The sequence below is a fragment of the Filicampus tigris genome, chromosome 21, assembly GCF_054856515.1.
Source record: "Filicampus tigris isolate MCC_2025a chromosome 21, RoL_Ftig_1.0, whole genome shotgun sequence".
NCBI classification, from domain to species: Eukaryota; Metazoa; Chordata; class Actinopteri; order Syngnathiformes; family Syngnathidae; genus Filicampus; species Filicampus tigris.
In genome coordinates, this window is record NC_141237.1 from 2,243,198 (window position 1) to 2,261,067 (window position 17,870).

Consider the following 17,870-nt stretch of genomic DNA (forward strand, 5'->3'; position numbering starts at 1 on the left):
TATTTCCCATCCGAGAGGATGCCGAATGGCACTCGGAGGAGCGCGGACTTCCGCCAAGTATGAACGATAAAAAAAGATGTGTTTTGTGATCTTATTTTAGTGCTCATTTGTTTGTTCTGGTTGTTCATTACATAATCATAGGCTATCCCTAATATGTATGCTACTGAACGTAAGTGATATGTAGTTTTAGATAATCATTACAAAGCTTTATTAGCATCTCTTTTCAGGCGAGGTCACATTAGAATTTGACTAAGAGGTCCTAGCTTGAAACTGATTCTCTGAGAGACAATGAAAAGCGGAGCTTCAAAACCCAAAGCACAAGAAAAAGTCGTTCTATCATTCAGGTTCTGATCATGGTATGTAAGATACAGAAAGAAGAAACAAAGCTCAGGTTGAATCTTAGATTAGCGCCCTTACCAACACATGAGGAACGGAACAGGGTCATTTTCTTTGTGCTTATAAAAAGACAGCTGCATCTGCATCTGTGTATGCAAAGTTTGAGTTTTTGTACATGTTTAGGCCCTCAAAAATAATGTCATTGTTTTCCTGTCACAAAATGTGCCCGTCACAAGCAGATTTGTGGTGAATAAATAGCACAGTGGCTGCGTATTCCACCTCTACAGTACCACGATCAGTTATTTTGGTGGCCTTCGCAGCTTTTGACAATAGAAATGCTAACAATCGAGTTGTGAACATGGCTGTAAAATAACATCAAACAAAAGGTTATCAAATTACACCTCATGTCAAGTGCTTTTTGACTTTTTCATTTCGCACAGTGGAACCAGACGGGAAAAGAAGGGCCAGCGTCCGTCATTGTGACAGCGCAAATAAAATAGCGAGAATGCTAATGGCCGAGTAACCTTTTCCGCTGAGTGATGTGTGCCACCACATTATGTCCAGGTCTCTTTTTTTAAAGGTTAATGCCGCTGGTTAATCCTCTGCTTAACCAAACCGACAAGCGCTAAATTATGCAAAAAAAAAAAAAAGAACGAGAATCCAGGTCGCAAACTTCAGAGAAACTAGTCGAGTTTTGATGTTTTCATGATGTAACTCTTCTCTCGCTGATCTCGCTTATCAAACGGTAACTGGCTGATGTCGCCATCAAACCTGTCTAGTCACCTCCCTTCAAGGCAAACGCAAATGACACGAGTGGGAATGGAAACAATGTGCCTAAATGCATTTGTGAAACTGCCTTTTCATCGACACTCACTTTTCATTGTCCAATTTTTGGAGAGTTTTCATATATTTCAGAAGGGCAAAACAACACTTTTTAATGTAAGTTTGATTAAAAAAATACACAATTCACAAGATTTAGAAACTTGCTCGATGACATTTTGTTTCATTGTTAAACTAAGTAGCAACTAAATCACAACCAATGTCCATTCAACTTGAGAGGGATAAATAGTTTTACAATTACATTCTACTTGAAATGTATTCATGTCCTATTAAAGTTGGGCGTGAGTCTAAAAGTAATATTTTAATGCCCAATACACCACCATCACGTGCCCTTGATTTTGTGGCAGCGAAAAGTATATGGTACATCTTTAAGTTAACCTTTTTATCTTATAATGCATATCGGGGGAAAAAAATCACGATATCACAGTGTGGGGTATTTGCTTACACGTGTACCTAATAAAGTGACCAGTGTGTTTGTGTTAATTGACTCATTTTGTGCAGACAAAAGCCAATGGACCACTTCGAGTCACTGGGGGGAGAGTGTGTGTGCGCGTGCGCTTGTACCACATGTCTGCTACCCCCGCATAGGAGGTGTGTGTGTGGATCTTCTTCACTCTCTCTCTCTCGCGCGCGCTCTCTCGCTTCCACACTCGCACATGCACGCGCAAGCTCTCCGGCTCAGTCGCCAGTCTGTAAAGCGCGAGTGCAGCACGCCACTTTCTGCACGCCTCTCATTCAAACACGCACTCACATCGTGACACTGGCGGTCGCGTCCACTGCGCGTGGAGTGCACCCCCGGAGGAGAGAGCATGAGAGCGAAGCGGCAGGACAACGAGGTTGGGAATTAAACGTTAAGGAGAAAGCTTCAGTGGGAAGCTTTCGGTGGAGGACCGCAGGACCGAGCCGGGCTGTTTGGATTTTACGTGCTTGTCAAGCGTCCCGCTGAGGGTAAGTCAAGTGTGTCAGTGCGCCCACTGTCCTCTCCTGGTGTTTCCCGTGAAAGCGTCCTTACCTTCCAGGCATGAATTAGGGAACAATGCGCCCTGGTAATTCCTCCTCCTGCTTCCCATTAATTGAGCTGATTGGCTTGACCCCGTTTGTGGCAGGAGTGATGGAAGTGCTTTTGGCACATTGATCCCAAACGCTGGTGTGTGTGTGCTAGTTGGGTTTAACGACCTACATGTGTGTGTGTGTGCGCGCGCGTGCGCTAAAAGTGCAGTCAGTTGCTGAGCTTCTAAAAGTGTTTGTTTGCACACACGCCGCCATCCTAGTGATCTACGACGAGTGCTCGTCGCCCGCCTCTGAGTGGACCGGGATTAGAGGCAACAATCCGAGCGGCTTGACTGAATCTGGTTTGCAGAGAAACACGGGATAACAAATGCAACCCCCCCCCCACTCCCCCCTCACACACACACACGCACGCACCAACACACCCTCAACACTGACCCCCCCCCTCCCCCCAACACACACACTTCTGCAGCAAGCAGATGCTTATTTGGATGAAGAATTCCCAGAGCCACGTTGGCTGCTTGTGGACTTCTTCCATTCGATTGTTCCATCACTACTGTTATGTGCACTTTGCATCGCTTTACAACCTCTAGCTCCCGTCTAATGCATCCATACAATCTCACACACACGATGCGAGCTTGAGTGTGTTGCGATTGCATCACCACAAATGTAGCATTGTCAACGCTCGGGCAAATGGGATGGAAGTCACTTGAAAGTCTTGCCGGCATTCCGCAGCAAACACCTGCTTGGGAAGAATCAAAACGGAGAGCTGGGACTGGCTGCAGGGAAGGACAGTGAGGCTACTGTGTACAAATCAGCCCCGCTCGGGTGGCTTCAGATGCAATCCGGCAAAGTTGTCCACTATCGGCTGATGCACTGATGATATTCATAATATTCAAATAATTTGGCTTATTGACCATGAACTGAAAGGTGATCAAATTAAAATCAAATCTGAAAACGACAAGCCTGATAACAATCCTGATCATTTGAATCAGGTGTGTTGGAGGAGGCAAACATCTAAAACATGCAAGATAGTGGCCCTGGCACTCTATTTGCCCTTTAACATGCAAAAAATATTCTTATGAAAAGTTAGATATGTTCCACAAACAAGCGTGACTGATTTGCAATATTGTTTTACAACATAAAACTATGTTGTTTTATTTTTTTTAATGTAAAACAATACGATTTTTACATTGATACCTGACTTATGATCATTTGATATGAATGTCGTTTTTAAAAATGTAATACAGTTCCATTTTGAGTTTAAATATCTTTTTACATCAAACAGCAGTTTTTCAACTTAATATTCTCCACTCAATATTTTTCATGGCTAACGGTTCAGTTTGCAAGTAGAGCTTTTGTTTTTTTTACAATGTAAAGAAGTCCTAGTTTATTTAATTTTTTTTACGTGATACCGTCATATTTTATACGGGAAATAAATTCCAAGTAAACTGTCTTATTTTACATCACAAAGAATCAGGTACGTACTTTTTTACTTTCAAATCAATAATCAGCATGTTTACCCTTTCACTGAAACAAATGAGTGAAAAGCTGAAGATGTTTTTCTCTTTATAAGACAGAAAAGATGAGAACGTCTGTCCTTGTCCTTGCTGTACCCTCATTGGCCACAAGCGTCTTCTAATCTCTGTTTTGCTAAGCCTCCTCGATTTAGTCGATTGCGAGAGGCTTATTTGGTCTTGGCTGAGAACGTTGCCGCAAAAAAATGTCCACATTCCCCGGCATCCATCGGGAGACTTACATGGAATCGATAGTGGAGAGCGTCTCCTTGGCCTCGGTGGTTTGGGTGAGTCATCTTGACACGGTTCTCCCCTCAATGATCCAAATGATCCTCCAATCGTGGACTGCGTAGACCAATTTAGCGCATCCAATCATTTCAGGAGCACTAGACTGCTTTGTTGTTTTCTTACACCTGGCTTCTGTATTTGAATATGATTAGCTCTTAGCATCAGACTCTCGCATGGGTTTTTCGTCTGACAAAAAAAAAAAAAAAAAAAAAAAAGGACAATGCAGAGGTGTCAAACTTATTTTGATTTGATAAAAATGCACCAGAAGTGTGCCAAAAACTTGCACCATGTCGCCAGCGTACTTCCGACCACCTTTCACAACAGTGGGAAAATGAACGGGCAGGAAAACATTATTGTTTTAACTGCTAGGAAAATATGTAATTTCACTGTGAGGGATACGTTTTACGTTCCATGAAACTGTGGGTGGCTCAAATGAGCCCTGTTGTGTGCCGCTGTTCAATCGCTATAATAGCAAAATTAGCTCCCTCTGTTTTCATCTAGACGCAGTGCAAACAAAATTAGCAGGAGGGAATTTGTTGTTACTTGGCACACAAATGTATGTATCCGACATTTCAAGCAGGGATCAAATTCATTGTACTGCTAAAAAGGCTAAATGGGTTTTAGTTACTAGTTCTTTTGTGCCTTCAGTTCCCCGCTAGTGTTATTGGAGCAGGAAGTTAACCGGAAGCTAACTGCCGAGTTTGGAAGTACAGTCAAGTCCATAAATATTGGACATGGACAATATTCTAATGTTTTTGGAACTCTATGTTTCAACTGACGACTTTTAGCGTTCATTTGTGGGTATTTTGACATTTGAATCCGGTAAACGTATTTTCCCCTTCAATTTTGTCTTTGGCAAGTAAAAATGCATGCTCTATTGGATTCAAGTCAGGTTGGTCATTGCATTCCATCTCCGTTCTTTGCCGTAAATAACTTTTTGGTTGCTTTTGCAGTATGTTTTGGGTGGGTCATGGTTGAGTATGATCTGATAATAATTCATCCTTTAATGCACATGATCAATAAACACAAGGAACGATTTCCATTAACAGCCATTCATGCCCACACCCTGGCACTAGCACCACCATGCTTCACTGATGAGGCGTCACAGACCTGGAGTATGTAGTCCGTTATTTCTTTGACATCAATTCCGATTGAATTTATAATTTGGTGTCCATGCATGATTCGCAAACCATATTAAAACTCAATGCAGCACAAGTCGAGTATCAAAAGCAGGAACCCCACGAAGTGTTGCCGCTTTGGGCCACAAGCTGTCTTATTGGCCCTAAGTGAGGGTTGATGCTTGACTCTCACTTCAGATTCTTTCTTAATTTTCACTGCTGTGGTTTCGATTCGACGGATTGGCCTCGGCTTGTTTGTCATTCCTGCTCGGTATCTCTGAGGAAAGACGTTCAGGTTCCACCTCTGATAGATACAGAGGCAGCTCGTCGAAGCCCCCCTGTGGTGCCCGCGCTGCGCTTTGGTTTGGAAATAGATGTGGGAAGGATGCAGTTACCTGGAGACGAGTGTTTTTTTTTCCCCTACCCTTTGAAAAATGCTCGGACTGAGGACGTGTCACTTGTTTGCTGGTTGAAGATAATTTTTCAGCCGTTTTGTGCATCACTTTACAAGTTGAGGTGTCACATATTTGTACGTCATTCACACAAATGCAGCTTTTATTGGCTTTGAATGACTTTCAGAACGGTCTCCTGTGTGGACACTTCAAAAGCAGCTATTGTTGGCTGGCTTCATAAAGAAACAGAAACCTGCTTTTCTTTTTTCGTTTTTTAACAGGCCCAGCGTTGCAGATAAACTCTATAAAAAAGCCCAAAGAGACCCCGGGGACTCTTTTTGGTTTGCATCCCTTGTGAAAATCCCCCCACATTCTCCAGCGCAGGCCACACAAGGGATTCTTTATCTGGATTAGATTTTAACCTTGTAACGAACTGATGGAAGCTGCATCTTCACCTCAGCCAGACTTTAGTCAAGATTTGCAAGCCGCCTCCCCTTGGCTAGCAAAGATTGTCACACACATGAATGACTTTCTGTCCAACGAGCCCACAGGTTGTGTCCAATGATTTCTACCCAGGCTGCTACGGGGGGATTCATTAGATTTCATTATAACCGAGCGGCACACAGGCACCTGCGGGTCAATGCAGCACACGGGGTACTGTTTACACAGTGCATACGACATTTATTACAGTAGAGAACCTGATCATTCTTTAATGCGGACTATTTCAATTTCGGTCAGTTTCACCAGTTTCAGAAAGCACATTTGAAATGCCCAGACAAGCTTTGGATTCAAGTAGGCATGAGCCGATTACCGGTTTACCGTGCTTTGAAAAAAATGTTGTTTTCAATAACCGCTAAAACAAGCTGTAACCGGTAATGAGCTCTTCTTTTGTTTTTTGATGAGATGTCTAAGCAGGGCACAATATGATTGGCTGCTTGCAGAATTGAGTCAACATGCCGCTTCTTTGAAGTTAATTGCCTCCAATGAACTTTTTCTCATTCTAAGCAAGCAGGGAGGGGAGGGGTGAGCAGTTACACACGAAGAAGGAGGAGCCTATAAAAAAACATTCAAAAATGGTGCCAGCGGGTACTAGTTATCCCCAAGGGCTTTTGTTCTAAAAGTAGCTGACCAATGATGTAACATTAATTTATTAAGAATTAAAACAGGAGCCGGATGTTAACATGTATTCATTTAATTCAACTTAACATGGTACTTCTTTCATCTGTACTAAATATTCTATATATTTTTTTACAAAATAAAATGGAATTTCTTCATTGTGGAAAAAAAAGCAGTTTTAATTCATCCAAATATTTCAAAAAGGTCATTTTAGAGTTGCAATTTTAAAACTGCAATATTTTTGCTCAAACCATCAAATGTCAATGCCAAGGTTCAGAAAAGCAAATAGGTAACTGTAGTTAATAACGATGTCCCTCATTTTGATGATGATGCTGCGAATATGCCGTGTCACCGTACTCACCTTTAGTCGACTTTCATTTGAACTTTCACGACTTCTTGCCACCTGTTGGAGTTTCTTATTTTTATTTCAGTGAACACCGCACCTTTCTTCATCTTAGCAGTAAACGTAATACACAAGCGCAACCCCAAATCTGGCGTTGGCCCCTACTATTCATCACGCCGCCCACGCAGAAAGCGCACACTTGACCTTGAGGAAGTAGCGCCCATAAGACGCCTTGCCCTGGCCTTGTGTCAAGATGATTTCTTAGTCTATTTAACAGGAGCAACACCATGCTTTATCACTTCCACTGCTTTCTTCTTTTAGTCAACAACGTGAGGCAGGCGGCGATTCATTTTATGTTATGCGCAAAATTGAGAAACAGATGATGACCCCCCCCCACCCATGACATTTTATGTGTGGCATTTGTTGTTGCAAGATAAGCTTGAGTGAAGACTGAGGCAAGTGTCTCTTTGTCCTTCTGCTCTCACCTCAGGCTGAAAAGAACAACACATTGGACGCCTCTTTGTTTTGATTAGTATTATTATTAACATTATCAGCTCTGGGGTACACTCATTCTTTTTTGTAATTTATTTTCGAGGTCGTTATTTTACTATAAACTCTTGCGAAAGTTCAATCAATCAGCTGAACAGCAATCGCTACAAGTGACACAAAGCAAAACAAAGGCAGTTGAGCATGCCGCTTGACTCAGTTTTACATTCTACGAAGGTCTTTACCAAATTTTGGCATTCAACTTTTATATACATTAATTGAGTCGCTACATGACACGTTGATGAGGTTTGTCATGATGACCATGAATGACATCTTCCTCAAACAATTACAGCTTCTCAGCGTGTTTGCACAATGATTTATTCCCTCTTGCGATGACTGATATGCGGACGTTCTTGGAGATATTTTTGTTCTCCCCAAGCTTACACCCATTGTGCAACGCCGTGTGATAGCAAAAAGACAAGAAATGACACAAATAAGTGACATGTGGCAAACACTCGCACACGCCACGTTATCTGGATATGAGCATGAATTACATAATTAACACTCACCCAGGGGAAATCAGCATCGGCGTCTGGAGGCGGCCGAGGGAAACACAGCGGCCATGTGACGGCGTCTCATGGTGGCGGCTCATCGAATCGCAATCATTCATACACCCTCCCCCTTTGCACTTAAAAAGAATCTGCATCTAACCATTACTGTCATTTCCAACGTTAACTGTTACTTTCAGAAATCAGAGACATTCATATGCCATCAGTCACATGTCAAAATAAAAGTATGCAATGCAGTTAGTTTTTGCTTTAGGTCTTAGCTTGCTAAAAACTTAGTATGTCCACATTTCTACTTTGTTGGTAGTGGCTTTGCCAGAAATGGCTTATGTCAGGTTTGTGAATGGCTAAAATATCGTTATAAGGATTAATCATGACTCAAAGGATTATTATTATTATTATTTATTATTATTATTATTATTATTATTGTTATTATTATTATAATTATTATTATTAACTGTAATTCATACATTTTCCCTCTGTGGGCCAATGGATATTTTCTGTTACAGTGCCACCTACTGCACACTGTGTGTAAATGTGTTTTAATAGGGAGAAAAGTTTTTCATTTAAAAAAAAATAATAATACACAAAAACAAAATAATGACTGAGTATGACATGGCAAAGTTAGTGCTATACAGTATGTAAAAGAACATATTTTTTTTACTACAAGAAATGAAGTTGTAATGTAACAGTTAGTGTAGTTTGTAAGCTAGATTCCCCGCTCATTAAATAAATCATAGTATTGAAACTTGTCAAAGATTTGAATTTGTTACTCTAAATTGTTTTTTTTCTCAGCAAAAATGACTATTTTATGAAGAATTCATTTTCAATTTTCTTAATAACTTTGTAAAAAAATGACTTCTCATAATGTTAACTCCTTTAACTTTTTTTCTAGAATGAAAATAAACAATAAAAAAAAGACATTTCAATAAGGTGGTAATGTTCCTCAAGGATTTCCTTGAGTCATTAAAAGCGCTGATGACCATGATCATCTCTTCTTAATGAAGTGACCTGCCTTTCCCTTCATTTGGAAGTGGGGTTAAATTTCTTTGAAATTCTTGCAGGAATCAGTTGATTGCCACAGCAGTGTGGAGTTATTTACCAACCTCCTTCTGCTTCCTGACACAATGTTTGAGACGACTGGAAAGGATTGAAGCCTAATTGGTACTTGGCCGCCAACGTGGGACTGCTACACGTGAGCAGTCCCACAGCAGTTTTATGAGTTTATACACTATACAGGCAAGTCTAAATTAAGAGTGGCACACTTTCAGTGTTGTACCAGGAAGTGTCGCACTTATTGACACAGCGTCATTAACAGCAGTTTGTGAAGTTACAAGTTATAGAGTAGCATTAAAGAAGTTGTTGGCGAAATTCCTGCATATTGTTTGGTTGAACATTTAAAATGTGTTTAAATATCTTCGCGGTCCTGTGAAAAACACGTATTTACAATTTTGGAATTAAAAAAAATGTTCATGTTAATGGGTTGTCTGTAATGTGGAAATGTCATTCATGTAAAAATGTTTTAAAAATGAAAAAAAATTGACTGTGTTTTTCACAGAACAGTGACGATATACAATGTTTATTTACGTATTTTTTGTATTCTGTTTGTATGTGTTGTTGCTCCATGTATTTGTTAAGACAGTGGACTTTTATTTGACAAAATAATATTGTTTTGGTTGTACATTTTGGTGTTTGATGATCTTTTTCTCTATTCTGTTTGTATGTGTTGCTGCGCCAGGTGTGTTAAAGTAGCAGTTCTTTGAAGGTTAATAATTACCAGTCCGTAACATCTACGCTAATTTCCGTTAGCGTCAATGCCTTTTCACTTCATGTTAGCGTGAACATAGCAGATGTTCATAAGACAAAATAATATTGTTTTGATTCAAAATTTTGGGTTTTAAGTATACAAAGTTTATTCATCTTTTTGTTTTGTGTATAATTTTTTCAGTAATAAACAGCTTGTATGCTTTTCGTGTAATGTTATACGTTTCTCAACAGTCAGAGCATGAGAACAGCAAAGGTACACTTTAAACTAGTGTTTTTAAAGTGTGTGGGATTATATGGTCTCTCTATAGTGTGGATTTTCACATATTGATAGCTGGGTCTAGACCGCATCCCCAGCAATAAACGTGGGTCTCGCTTTAGAGCTGAGTGCTGGTGCGACAATAAGCGAGAGCGGCCCAGTGGCAGACTTGTTTAATTTTCACCTGTCACAGAATTAACGTTGATTAGTGGCAAGCGGAGTGACGCTGCTGACAGCGACCGTCGGCGGCAACGCGGGAACTCGTTTAGCACGGCAATCGTCTTTACTAATCGGAGAGGAAGAGGCGTCAGATGCATTTACATCACGCGTCTGTTAGCCACACTTGCTATCATTCTCATCATAAACACGCCCGTATAGATGTACAGCCGCAATTTCAAGTCATTACGTCGCATTTGCATCACAGCATCTTGCAATGTGTATTTTTTTTTTTTCCACATATGACAATACAGCCAATCTTCCCTTTGGCATTGAGTTTAGTTCATGTTTAAAACGTACCTATTGCCCACTGTATGTATTGGCAGCATTAAGAGTAGATTGATGAACCGTCTCTAAATAATCGAAATGGCCATGAAGTGGACATACATGTTGTTGTTTTTTTAACGTTGAAATCGGTCACTGATGATGTGCAAAAAAACCAACAAAAAAAACTCATTGATCCAACTGATGCACGGAGCTGCTGCTGCTGCTGATGATGATGATGTTTTCCTCTGAGCACTCCTTCACCTGTGTGGAGGCCCACTTGTGCATGCGGCGGCACGGCGCGCTATCGACCCAGCGAGACAGAGCCATTACAGAAAAGACTAATTCTTAATCTTGGATATTGCTTTCTCATTACTCTGCCTCCCTCTGGCCTCTGGCGAGATAACTGCTTGATTAGGGCAGTTATGTCGCCGGGGAGCCCGAAAGAGCGCACCTTTTAATATTAGCCGGCTGACTGATGGCCACGCCATCGCTCCAGGCTAATAACAACGAAGCGGCGACCCGCTTGATCGCTGTCGCTGATCGCCCTTTGGTGACACCATCGCCTTCAGCATGCTCGAATATTAATCAATAGCTGCAGATAATTAATTTAGCCCAACCGCACCAACGTGCAAACTCAACGGCTCTTATTGTTTAAGAAAAACAGTGTGTCCAAATATCCATAAAAAAGACTTAATCGTCCGCCGTGTTGGATATTCAAGTATTGATAAGATTGTCAAATGAATATGACACTCCGTAAGCAACCTGACAAATGATTTGGAAAAAAAACATATCCCTGTGATTGGTAACCAGTTCAATGTGTGCTCTGCCTCCTGCCCAGAGTCAGCTGAGCTCCATCACACCCGTGACCCTCATGAGGATCCGATAATGGCTGGATGTATAAATGATTTTTTTTTTTTTTACTGTGCCGTATCAAACTGTTTATTCTCGCCCAAATTTAATGAAAAGAAACACAAAACAAAATGCCACAAAGCCATTACAACAATCCAAGTTGCAAAATCAAAGACAATAGACAGGAAGCTGCATAGCTAATGGACTGGACTGCGTTTGATTCAAGTTCAATAATATCATAGGGACAACAATCAAACTTGGTTAGGCCGATGTCTTTCATATCAAGATGCGCGCTTTTCTGTTTACTCGCGAGCATGTCGGCTGAAAACCCGCATGAGTCACGCACGGCGTTGGCGGCCCCGCGTCGGCAAAACCAGCAGTTGGGCCGAGTTCTCTCACTGGGGAGGGTCGGGAGATAAAAGAACATCTGACAACTTACAAGGAAAGCCAATTGTGACATTTTCCTCATCCCAAGTCGCCGCTCAATTTTGAGCTGGAAAGAGATGACGTTGAGTTGAAAGGAAAGATGTTGCGCAGCATGTAGTGACCGCAGAGCATGGCCATGGGGCCAAACGCGTTCATGTGTTAGCATGTGACTACACTGCGGTGCGCTGTAATGTTACGTTGATGGCATTGTATATGCAGGAAGCACAGGCAGACATTAGTATAGCATAATGTGATGATCATAGCCGCAGAACCTTAATGCCTTTTGGACTCCCCCGTGCACAATAACGAGGCAAGGGAAAATGTCTTTTTTGTCTGCCATGATTGGAAAAAAAACCCCCAAAAAACACAACATGACGAATGGTTAAAGGAGGCAGCGGAAACGTTCCCAGGTGCATTCACCCCATCTGAACCTCTCTTTCCTTTGCTTCTTCCTCCTCCAACGCCCCCACGGGAAAGTCGGATTGCATTTTTTTTTCTGCTCACTGACGCTGCAAAAGCTGTTTAATGAAATGATTTCCAAAGCGCTTGGTCAGGATGGTTCAAATCAGAATGTTTGTAAGGCTGATGAGTCAATTTTTATCATTTTAATATTCAAAACTGCAGCCGCCCGTGACTTGCACATTTGAGTCTTTGGTAGTGACGGTGGCGATTTAGGGGTCAGGGTTGGGGTTTCAATTTTAGGGTTAAGGTTGGGGTTAGGGTTAAATTAAGGGTTCATGGTTCCAGTGTTTTGCTGTCTAAATTACTGATATAATTAAGGAAAGATGCAATTAGGATTAGGGGTTTAGAGGTTAAGGTTATGGTTGGTGGTTGAGGTTAGCGTTAGGAGATATAAGAGTTAGTTTGAGGTGTTAAGGTTTCTTATTGGTGGTTAGGGTTACAAGCTATGGTGTTTGCCACTCATTTGCTGGTTTTCCACCAATCACCAACCGCTGCCCCACCCTAACTTTCATTTCCTGCCTTTACAGTCCTCTAAAATTCAGGAACACGCATCAACAACAATGTTAGGAGCAAGCCGAACATGCACTAAACTGTGTTATTTTCTGTCAATATTAATCATGCTACCCTGCCATTGACTAGTCTCGGTTGTACCCGAACTCTGTTAGCTAAAATAGGCTCACCGCATACATCGAGATGAATGGAAATTTGTTGTTCTTCTAGTTATTCTTAGTTGTTCTATTTCACCCAAAAAAAACAAAATAAACTCCCACAAATCTGGGCCTTGGTGGTATTCTGTCCTATTCAGGCCGGTATAACATTGACAGATCACTTCTGACATTGGACTGAGACAACAAGGTCTAGTATCAACTTTAAATGATAATTCTGCATTTTTGTGACGCGTTTCATAACAAACATTTCCTGCACGAAAGTGCTACATGTGCCAATACAATTCAGACATATGACTTCTTATTGGCTCAAAACAGATAAATGAATACAATTTTGCAATGGTTGTATACACGCTTTGATTTGATTTACCGCAGGCTGACAGTTGTTGCACTGACATTCTGACACAGCAGAAAAGAAAGTAAGATTTGTGTGTATCGACTTGAAGGAAATATTCACAGTGCAGTCTGCGCACTTAATGTGAAATCTATGAGAATTTAAGAGCATACAACATTGTTCAATCACTCGGCGGGAAGCAGAATTCTCGTGGCCCGGCCGGGACCTTAACGACATCGCCGGCTTGCGACTCCCCCGGTGCGCCTCGCCAGATGCAATCTGAAACACAATAACCGTAAGCATATAAACTATATGGGCGGTTCCGACCCGGTGAGAAGGATCCATCACAGCACTGCATCTTTGGTGTCAGTCTACATTCCTCCTGACTGACAGTAATCCATCTCTGTTGCGACACTGAGAGCTGCTAACGCTGATGCCCCGACACCTTAACCCATTCCTGTATTAAATGCTTCATGTTATTTGAACGTATTTTTGTCAAGGTGATATGTGTTTTAACCTATTACAATCCTGTCAAAAGTAAGAAACTCAATTTATATAGCACATCTCTTACACAAGGCAACTCAATGTGCTTCATGCCACCTAAAGCACCTAAAAAGCCTAGTTTTTAATCTGGAATTAAACCAATTCATACTTGGAGCTGACTTCACTTCTGTTGGTAACTGGTTACTGTATTCTATTTGCATGCAGCTTAACAGCTAAATGCTGCTTCACCATGTTTTCTTTGAAACTTGGGCTCCACCAATTGCGTCTGCAGTTTATATCCCATTAGCATTCCTTTATGTATTCCGGACCCAAACCACTCAGTGATTTATAGACCAGTACCAGCATTTTAAAATATGCTCTAAAACTGACTGGGGGCCCGAGCTGCAGCTTTTTGATGCTCTTTTGTAGGAGTTCAGCCAGAAGACTGTTACAGTAATCAAGTCTAGTGGAGATAAAAGCATGGATGACTTTCTCCTGGTCTGCATGGAGCATGCAACCCTTCAGTCCGGAAATGTTTTTCAGCTGGTAAAAGGCTGTTGTAGTTATTTCATATGGCTTTTGAAAGTCAGATCCAAGTTTATCAGCACCCCAAGATTTCGGACTAGGCCTTTGGTTTTTAAAGATGGTAGACACTTGGAGTTACTAAGTTAATTGAACTGCTATCAGCCATTGAAATTGATTAATACAGCTGTGTGTCATCTGCATAGCCAGAATAACCAAAATTCTGAAGCATTTTATCCAAAGGTAACACACTGAGACAGCAAAAGAGGTCCAAGGATTGACCCTTGAGGGACACCACAGGTCATAGCCATTCAATCAGATTGGAAAGGATTTGCAACATTTTAAGACAGTTTCATTTAATCCTCTACCCAAGTTTTCCAGCCTCTTCAGTAGTATATTATAATCAGCTGTCACTCTCTGTAGTGACTGATAACTGATAACTTTGCCATGTATATAAAAGAAAACAGATGCTCAACAATGCTTCTGGAAGAAAGCACTTTTCCAGTAGATGCCCACTGTAGTGACTGACATGCCTCTTTGGCATTGGTACATGTGCATATGAAAGAACGGTTTAAAAATACGACAGTGATTCCGTGTCCAACATAGTCACATTATTAGGTACGCCTGCATAGTCTAATGAGTCTTATGAATAATACAAAAAATGACACCTTTACTAATACCAGTTTTTTTGTCTTTATTATTGTGGATGTAGCTTGAAGCAATGTACAAGTGCACGACATTGCAATGAGAACTGTTTCTAACAGAGTGACTCTCCCCTGAAGCCACATATGGTCACTAAAACCGCACACAAGTCCATTATTCATCATTTAAACATTGGCCCTCTAGGAATTATTGATTATTAAGGGAAAAAAAAGCACAATCACTGCACATTCCTTCCACGAGTAAAAATGGACCGTGAATGAATATGTGATTATGAAAGTGCTGGAATATTCTCCTTTTCATGTCCACTACTGAAGGCATTTCAGATTTTAAATAATTAAGCAGACCTCTGGGCAACACACTGATTCACAGTATTTATTCTGAGTGCTTATTGGACCACAGCGGATGCCCTCTCAAACATCATCAGTGTCACCAATGCATACTCTGCAGTAAACTCATGGCTAGTTCTGCTGGAAAGCTGTATAATAACATTTGGCGTATGACACAAATACATGAGTGTGGATGAGTGTTAATTGTCACTCACATTGATTTCAATCTTCATGGCAAGTTGGTTTATAGAAAAGAAAACTCGGGTCTTTTTAGGTCGTTATGAAGCATTTAAAAGTACATTAGTTGCATGTGGACTGCAATAAACTCATCGGGATCAAAACTGGCTGGATACGAAGAATTTGGGTCATGCCAATAAATATTTTTGGGAAAATATTACATTTATGAGGAATTCCAAGTTTGAATTTGTGGTTGCATTAAATGTATGCTTTAAGTTAGGGCAACAAAAATACATGGTTGAAAAAAAATTATGAAATTTAACCACCAACATTAAATTTACATAAAAAAAAAAGGTCATATTTTTGGTGTCGAACGATTCAAGTCAAATGTATTTATATAGCCCTTATAGCAAGGAAAAACTCAAAAATTCAACATAATGCGAACTTGGTTTATTTGTTTTCCATGTTCCATAACATTATAAAGAGCCTTTAGCATAAAAAAATTACTACAAAAATGCAGACACAAACATTTAGATGTAAGTTCATAAGTTAAATGTATTTGTGGTGTTTAACAAACATGGCATGAAAACGTCACAGGAAAAAAAGGTTTGACCACATCACTGTCTGTGACAAAAATTTATCAAATGTGATATTTTGAAAAATAGACTAAGGAATTATTACGGACTCCAAAACCATACTAGGTTGTGGACAGATGGGTCAGAATATTGTTATATTTAAACCAAAAAACTCAGTGTGCATGTAGAATGGTTAATTTATTTAGTATTTAATAGTCATTCAGTAAGTGATCAATTTGTAATAATTGAAATAAATACTATCCGAATTGCATGTTTTGTTTCCTTTTTTTTTTCCATTTTACTATTAGTCAATGTGCCAATTTCTTAGGCAGATAAATGCTCCAACAGTTTCACACAATCAATAAATACAGTTTAATGAACTGCATATTTGATTTAGTGTAAAAGTAACTTCACAGCTTTCTACAGTGTCAAGTTGAGAGCATAAAAATGCAAAGCTAAGCTCATTATCACAGTTTGATTGATTTGCCTTCCAACACTTGATGACACGCGCTTTGATTTTTTTTTTCCGCTTTAAGATACACACAAAATCCGCCAACGCATGCCGCATTTTTTTTTCTTCTTTCATGAAAGCTTAATATATTTGTTTGTTCTTATTGCACACCTGACGTGCGCTTGAGATCTATGCCCAGCAACTCCTCAAGCCAGCGCCAAAATGTTAATTGCGGCACTAACTCTTCCTTTATGTTGCAGCAACCGCCGCAGCGCTATGCTGAGACGGGAAATATATTTAATTAGCCTACAGTGGAAAAAAGGAGAAACAAAAAAAATAGAGGGAAAAAAAACTTCCCGCGTTTGTCAGTCTCTTATCGGCTACTTGAGGGGGTGCCGATGCGCAGAGGAGATTAAAAAATTGCTAAACAACCCAACGGCAGACACTCGGCGGTGATAAGTCAGTGCTCCGTCTCGGATGTCTAAAACACCCAACATTTCCTGATGAAATAACGACACACACAATTCAATCCGTCGAGAGGGGGGAAAGTAGAATTCTTTTTTCAAATTTTTCCTGGGAAATCTCAGCCTAGGCCATTTGGACCATGACAGACTTGAGATTGTTCAACTTTATTGTTATTTTATGTATGTGGTTCATTTTCATATAATTCGATCAATTATGGTGAAGACACTTGTAATTTTTATTTTTTTCCTAATTTAGCAATATTTTCTGCCACCATGGTTTTATGTGGAAATATCGCCCACACTGAAACAGCTTGAAGTTCTATTTTCATTACTTGTAATTTAAAATTTTAGAGCGTAATAGTAAAGACAGTCAAAAGATGAATACACTAATTTCATAGCAGTCCAATGCAAATCTCATCTGAACAACAAGATACATTAAAGTCATATGGGGGGATTATAATCAATGCTAACAACGTCAATCTTGCCCATTAACACTTCTTGCATAACGGTAAAGAAAAAATTGCATAACAAAAACGTCACATGACCAAACCCAGAAAACAAGTAAGCCGTAATGTTCGCAATGCGAGCCCGAAGGCACTTTGACATCGATTTCAGTCAACAACAGAGGGAGGTATAGGACAGAATGGCTGCTTATTTCTTATTCCGCAGTTTTAAATTGTTAGGTTTGAAAAATGTTTGTTCTTCCAAGTGAAAAGATGTTGAGGTTATTGATATCCAGCACAAATTAAGCTTTTTGCATTTTTCAAACAACGTAACAAGCCAATTATTTATTACGAGGGCTATTACAGTGAAAATGTACAAATGCTTGTTGTTTTGCTCTGAGTCAATACAACAACTGCATTGATTTTTATTTTTATTTTTTCTTCAGCCGAGGCACAAATCATGGAGCAGACTAATTTTCCGTCCCATTTTTGTATTTCATCATTGCGCAGGTTG

At 40.2% G+C, this 17,870-nt stretch overlaps 1 protein-coding gene across 1 annotated transcript in view; it reads left to right on the forward strand.

Annotated features, from left to right (window-relative positions):
• The first annotated feature begins 1,722 nt into the window (after positions 1 to 1,722).
• The window catches only part of LOC147127119 (cadherin-12-like), a 91,175-nt gene continuing 75,027 nt past the window's right edge, over positions 1,723 to 17,870 (forward strand). The window contains exon 1 of the mRNA XM_086021597.1: positions 1,723 to 2,124. The gene's annotated coding sequence lies outside the window, so the exon portion shown is untranslated. The remainder of the gene's footprint in view (positions 2,125 to 17,870) is intronic.